This window comes from Centrocercus urophasianus, unplaced genomic scaffold, assembly GCF_019232065.1.
Source record: "Centrocercus urophasianus isolate 14NV4802_14NV808 unplaced genomic scaffold, USGS_Curo_1.0 seq_17, whole genome shotgun sequence".
NCBI lineage: Eukaryota > Metazoa > Chordata > Aves > Galliformes > Phasianidae > Centrocercus > Centrocercus urophasianus.
The window spans coordinates 15,373,292-15,380,744 of NW_024884722.1; positions in this window are offsets into that span (position 1 = coordinate 15,373,292).

Consider the following 7,453-nt stretch of genomic DNA (forward strand, 5'->3'; position numbering starts at 1 on the left):
GCAACCGCAGCCGGCAGCGGCCTCGCTGCGGCCGGGAAGGGGCGGGCGGGAGGCGGCGCGCATGCGCCATACGTGGTGCTGGCCGGCCGCCGCGGGTGCGGTGGCGTGGATTTGGGGGTCTGTGCCCGCTGTGGGGGCTGACGACTGGGGGTACCGGTAGTCGGTGGATTTGCGACGTCCCTTTTTGTGCTGCTTCCCCGCAAGAACCTCTTCCGGCCGTAGTGCTGGCTCTTGTTCTGCCTCGCAGAGGCTCTTACCGCTGTGAATACAGTCTGGCATTGCATTCCTGGTAGAACAGTTTTTCCAACGTTTTTTCACAGATTGGCAGGAATCACAACAGACAACAGATACGCGCTGCCTGATCCTTACTAGGGGAAAATCTTCACAAGAGCTGATGATTTGTCCCACAGCTGTAGTAGTGTTCCCATGGTACTTAATGAAATGTCGATTAGGATGTGCTAATAAAGGACTTTTTTTTTCAAAAAAATGTTGAGTGCATTATGGTGCTAATAACTTCCTGATGCAATTACAAAATAAATCCTGAAGTATTTATTTACATAACAAAAAACATTACTCAAAAATAAGTGTTTGCATACTTATGAAATAGGAGTGATACAAATTAAACAGTTTGCTCTATCCTGGCAAAAGGGGGGTGAGGCCCTGGCACAGCTGCCCAGAGAGCTGTGCGTGCCCCATCTCTGCAGATGATCAGGATTGGGCCGGGTGGGGGCCCTGGGCCCTGACCAGGGTTAGAGCTCTGAGGTCATTTCCAACCCAAGCTATTATATGATACCGCGATTCCATGACTGCCAGTTCAAGGATCTGAGGACGAATGGAGAGTATCTTTTTTTTTTTTTTTTTTTTCTTTTAAGCCTAACAAGCCTGATGGGGAAGTCTGAGCTTAGTTGGGACTAACTAGAAGGGGATTAATTAGGTAATTTTGAAATGCGTTTTTCCACTCATGCTATAATCTTTCAAAAACACTTTGGAAAAGGTAGTTGACAGGGGCCAGGAGCTTCCTGTTCCACAGGCAGGAAGGATAAGTACCTCAAACTTGTTGAACTTGCAGGCTATTGTTACAGCAGTAAACTAAATGGCCTGAGAGCCAGGAAAGGGATCTAGCTGCTAATTTGTGCCGTTTAGTCACTTCCATTCTGTTAAACACCACCCCTCTCTGCAATAAGGTAGTTAAGACCAAACTACCTGTCCCTGCTAATGTCTAACCCTAATTGTGCCCATGTTTTTTTGCAGGGAGAGTACCAACTGCCCAGGCCACAGCGGTGCTGCAGGAAGAGGTCAAGGTCCAGTGCTCCTGGCTGTGTAGTTTAGCCCAAAAATAGGCACACAGCCAACAGTAGAACTGAGACCAAATGATGCAGCCAGCACAGTGACAGCAAGCACACACCGTGACAAGCAGCCCTGTGTTGTCCCATTGGCTCTCCTCCACTTGCTAGCTGTGCTCCGCAAGTATGAAAACATCAGGCTGTGGGCACTGTTCCTCCTCAGCTTGTCACACACATAATTCATCTGCAGCTTTGCATGCAGTCATAATGCTCTGGCACAAACTGTCACAGATACAGTGTGCGGGCCTGCAGCCATGTCAGAGCTTCCCAGCAGCTCCTCTGCAGCACTGTGGTTTGTATCCTTCAACTCCAGCGAGGCAAACAGGGCTGAAAATACTGAGGGTACGGGCAGGGTGGGGGTTTATGAAAAAATAGCTGCAAAACTCTCTTCCTCTGACAGGATGCTTTACGTTGCCCAAAAATACTGAGGAAATACTGAATAAATAACAAAAGAGCACATAAATGCTGAGCCAGAATCGTGGTTACTCCCTGAAGCATCACATTGCCTTTCCTCTTCAGGTCACAGCGTTTGTAGAGGTAGTGTGAGTCAGACCCAGTGGACCCCAGGCAGCCCCTAGTGTGGTGCAGGCAGGGAATGGGCACTGCCAGGTCCCCCTGAGCCTGTCTTCTGCTGGGGAGACTCATGGCAGAGTACCTCTCAGAGATCTTAAGTATTTATTTGTCACATCATCCTGCCTGGAAGAAGCAGGCAGTCTGTGAGCAGGCCAGAAATCACAAGGCATACTTCTGAGAAACGCTCTTCATTTTACCCATGATAATAGCGTGATGTAAGAAAACAAGATCTGCAGAGAGGAAACATTGCTGGAAAAAGTATGCAGGCTTTTGAGTTCATAAATGCTTCTTCAGGCCTACGGCAGAAGTAGCAAATGCATTAAGTTCAAATTCATAGATCATTAAGGTTGGAAAAGACCTGTAAGATCATCTAGTCCAACAATCTGCCTGCTACCAGTGTTGCCCACTAAATCATGTTCCTTAGTATCAGTGCTTCTGCTTCAAAGCAGACCAAGAGGTTATGTGTCTGTGGAAGAATAAATACCTGTGTCCGTGTGAATGCATCCTGTTACCAAGGCCCTTGAAAGAACTTTACAACTAGAACTCATTTTACTAGTTTGGTATGAACTCTACTTACGCTTTGTTGGCAAAAACCACTCTGAAATGCCACTGAAAATCAATGAGAGTTAGAAAAAGCCCTGGGTATAAAATGTATTGCTATTTTAGATCTAAATAGAGAAACTCCCCTTTCTTTTCATACCATTACACTAAGTTACCTATAGGCTGACATCCCTTTCCACTACAGTTTCCCAACAGCTGGAGTGTAAAACCACAGCAGGACACTCTGAATGGAAAATTATTTTTAAACGTACTCTAAGAGCAAGATTCGATTAGCCATTCAGTGAGTCAAAGACTTGCTTTTCAGACTCAATTGCCTTTTATAGGGTCACATCATGTAAAATAAATCTACATTTAAATCATATTTCAATGTTTGTTTCTTCCGTGAGATAAACAGTAAAATTCAATAGAGTTAGAACACCACTGCTGAAATACATTTACCAGCTCTCACCCAGTGGGTGCAGCAGGGGGTTTCGTAGAGAAAGAGCGGAGTCTTGACGCCACTGCTATCAGCCATTGAAGAGACTCATGGTGGTATGATGGCCATTCTGTGTGTGTCATTTGTGTAGTAGCCTCTAGCTATGCAGCACATTTATTTTAGTGGCATGACCTGCCCTAAATGGGACATGATTTTTGAGGAGCGCATAATTTACTTAGAAGCCTGGTTGGTCGCTAGAGGGCAGGAAAGATAAGGGGATGGCTGGGTAGGTACAGTCAACAGTAATTAACGCTGTGCATTAGAAAATTATAACACATGCCAATAAAGAAAACACACACTTTTTTTTTTTTTTTTTGAGAAAGAAGTAGCCTATTAATAAACTTTTCAAACTATGAACAGAATTTCTCAGTGGAAGCTACCTTTCCAAAATAAGGGACCAGTAAATTTAAGAAATAAGAACATGTCACAAAATGAAAACAGTACAGGTTGCAGAACAGTCAATGTGTGTGCAGCCATTGTTTCAAAGGAACTATCTTTCTCCCTTCTCACCCCATGTCTGAAGCACTTCGGCAGCTTGTCCTAAGCAAGCAGGAGTTTTGCCAGTCACTCTCTGTACTTACTGGTTTGTATGTGCCAGCTTTGCTTTACCAGCAGATAAGGGTAAAGGGGAAAATATAAAATATTGTTCTGGAAAAAATGATAGTATTATATTTCATATGGAAATATATTTTACATAAAAATTCAAAATCAAATAAAGTTTTATATTTTTGAGGTAGTGAAACACAGAAACTGAGTATTGTGGAGAGGAACAGATATGTAACTAAGTGGTCCGATAGATGGATTTACAGCTGTGTGGTGCTGACAGGCTGCAGTGGTAGAGGATGCTGCTGTTCATTAGAAGATAAACAACAAGTTTTCTTTATTAAAGACCAAATGTTTTGCAGTCTGCTTAGATCTTTATGCTTCTTTTTTTTCCCAACTTTTCATGAATAACTTGGTTTAATGAAAACCATATTATTTTACTCTGTATACTGTTATTTTGTACTGCAAAAGCTCAAAACTAATGCAAGGCAAAATCAATTATAATTTGTGATACACATTTCAAGCTTGTTGCACTTCCCAGGTATGGCATATCTTTTTCCACTCAAAAACTTGTTGATGTCAAAGGGGAACATATGAATCTAACAACTTATTACTATATAGTCTTAATAATCCAGCTAAAATGCAAGTAAAAGCTATTATTATTTCACTTGGAATGCATCTCAACTGCTAGACACAGAAAAGTCTCAAGAGTAATTAATTTAAAATCCGTGTAGAGAAACACTTATTGGTCTTTATTTTCTGTGGGGTTTTTCTGGCTCACCCCTGTGATGCCTTCCAGGGTCCTAGGGCTGATGCTGGAGACTTCATACAGTAGGTAAGTTGAGCGGCACAGAAACATTCTGTGCAGTGGCAGGGATGTAGGTCTTCTCTCTTGAAATATGCTTGGGTTTATCTAAATACGCTTTTTGAATACTGTCTTTCTTCAGAGGTTTTTAGGTAAAGCCTATGAAAACTGGTGGCATGCATTTTCCATTTTTCATGAAGAGCTTTGCAGTAAGCAGATCATCCAATCATTTTTTCCATTCCTTGAGGGCGAAATGGCAGTAGTACACTGCTTTTTTATTCCTTTTTTTCTTTTCAATGTGTGTGGTGATTTCCCCTTACAAGTCAGGCTCTGATGGGTCTAGCATCATGTGGCTCTAAGTACATAGCTGGGATATATGTAGTATACACAGACATCTCTCTCGCACACAATTTCTATCTAGTCTACTAGAAAATACAGAATCATCTCTGTAGGATTATCTCCAACTTTGCAAGACCTATTAATTATAAACTCTTTTTTTCTATAAAAGCCATCAAATTAAGGCAATTAGTTTATGAAGGTGTCATTGAGACTGTCAGACTGTAGAAATTTATACACTCAGTTTAATGCTCCCATTTTCTAGCCCATATTCAAAAAAGTTCGGCCTTTGATCCAGAAAAATTCTAAATTATGCAAGAAGTCTGAAAATACGATCTTTTCAGCATGCTCTGTATACCTACAGGCAAAAGTGGTTTTCTTCTTTCTACCTGAAAAAAGAATATCATACGGCAAGTTCTGAAAGATTTCACAGTTCTCTTTGAAAAGATAAACTAACAAAGCAGGGAGGTGAAAGACAGACGTCTTTGCAAGGTACTGATCCACATATTTGAGGTGGGACGCTATAGATACTTGTTCAGGAAAATCTATGCTGGAAAAGTTATTTCTATCCGTGTGCATTGCTACAGAAATACTATTGAAGCTTGTACACTTCAATACTTACACCTATTTAAGTTTTACTGGATTTACAACAGCAATCAGAGAACATTCAGAACTTAACTTCAGGTAGCACTCTTACCATTAAGATGATTATCAGAACATATCACACCTTTTGCTACTCCCTTTGTGGTGACTTATCCTTCTACCTTTCCCATTTGCTGGTATCGTTTTAACACTCTTTTTACCCCACTCTCCTTCTTAGACAGCAGCTAGTTCTACTTGTATCCCCTGTCCTGGTCTCTCCTCCTTCCCCCCCACCCAGGCTAGATTGGGCTCTGAAAAAAAATGCAATGGGAGAAGACTTAAGCACAAGCAAACATGGAAGGGACGCATCTTACCTGGATGAAAACTTGCACTTGAGGCTGCTTGACACAAGACATGGGCAAGATTAAGGGAAGAGCTGTGCTACATCGGTCAGCCCTAGGCACCAAAATCCACCAATATCCTCACCTCAGCTTGTATGATTTTCCATAACGAGGGAGGAAAACACAGAAAGCTGTGGGAGGAGGTCCAGAGAAAGGCCACAAAGATAATCAGGGGGCTGGAGTACCTTCCCTATGAAGACAAGCTGAGTGAGCTGGGCTGGTTCAGCCTGGAGAAAAGCAGGGAAGACTGCAGGATGACCTAATTGCAGTCTTTCAGTACCTAAAGGGAGCCTACAAACAGGAGGGGAGCCAACACTCACAAACGATGGATAACAGCAGGGCAAGGGGAAATGATTTCAAATTGAGAGAGGGAAGATTTAGGTTGGATGTCAGAGAGAAGTTGTTCACTAGGAGAGGGGTGAGGTGCTGGAATAGGCAACCCAGAAAGGTTGTGAATGCCCTGTCCCAGCAGGCAATCAAGGCTTGGTGTACTACCAAATAAGGAGGGTGGTGGTCCTGCCTGTGGCAGTGTGGTAGGAGAACCATGATAGCTGAGGTCGATTCCAACAAAGGCCATTCTGTGATTCTGTGAGAGAAGTTGGCAAAAAAATTCAACCAGTAAGAAAAAAGAGGTTTAAAGAAAAAAAGACTTTATTTAACACCAAAATTAAACACATGAAGGAGACTAATAGTAGATATCAACAGAAGACCAACATGAAAAACAAACTAATACTCAGGAAAAAACACTATCAAAAGCAGAGCAATCAAGTCCTCCACCCACATAAGAACAGTGGCTACCAAAGGCCAAAGATAACTCGTAAGATTAACAGCCAGTAGTTTACACTTAATGCTGCCCCCTGCCACTAAGCTCCACGTGCCGCTTCTTCTTCTGCAGCAGCACCTGAAACAGAAACAAGAAGCATGAGACAAGATAAGCAGAAAATCCTCCAACTGAAGAAAATAAAATAACCATAGAAGCAAAGGAACTCAACACACAACCACCCAGCCAAAGAAGGCCCTGCAATCCCTCCCTCCCCCAGCCCATCCAAAACTCGTCCCAGCAAAAACTACTTTGAGCAGCTTTTCCTCACCTCACTGACGCACGGAGGACTTCCAGCCGGTGCCGCGGGAGATCACAGAGGCGGGCAGACTGGGCAAATGAGGCTGGGCACGCAAAAAGCAGTGGCCAAAGAGTCAGCTTCCCTGCTTACAGGGGACCCCCAGCCACTGGCTCCGTTGCAAAGGGCCTGGGACTGCGGGGCACAGGTGCTCCCTGACTTACAGGGCAGCCCCCATCCCTACGCCCGAGGGAGGCTCCTTCTCTCCCAGTCCGGGGCACCTCGACCCACACCCCTCTAGCGGGGCGGTCACCCCACACAGGCTGCCAGCAGAGCACAAACGCTCACTCACCCAGACCCTGATTACAGGCGGGCGGACGACACCCCTGGAGCCACAGAGCTCGGTTTCCCCCCCAGCGGCAGGAACAACTCTCAGCAGCCAGGCAGCGGGGCGGCACGGCCAAAGGCCACTGTCAGCATCCCAACCCTGATTCCAGGGAGGGCGCAAGCCCAACCCCACATCTCGCGGCCCCGTGCCTCTGAAAGGCTGGGGCCACATTCCCGCCCGAATACGGGGGGGGTCTCTCAGAACGCAGCTCCCCAAGCACACACAGGGGGCACGCACAGCCCTGCCTACAGGACGGTACCCCCACACCTCACCCTCTCCAAGAAGCCCCGCGGAGCGCAAGGCTCCCGCCAACGCCTGAGCTACAGGCTGGCCCGCCCGGCAGCAGCACAACATCACCAACGTCTTGTTTTTGGGAGCCTAGGAAGCA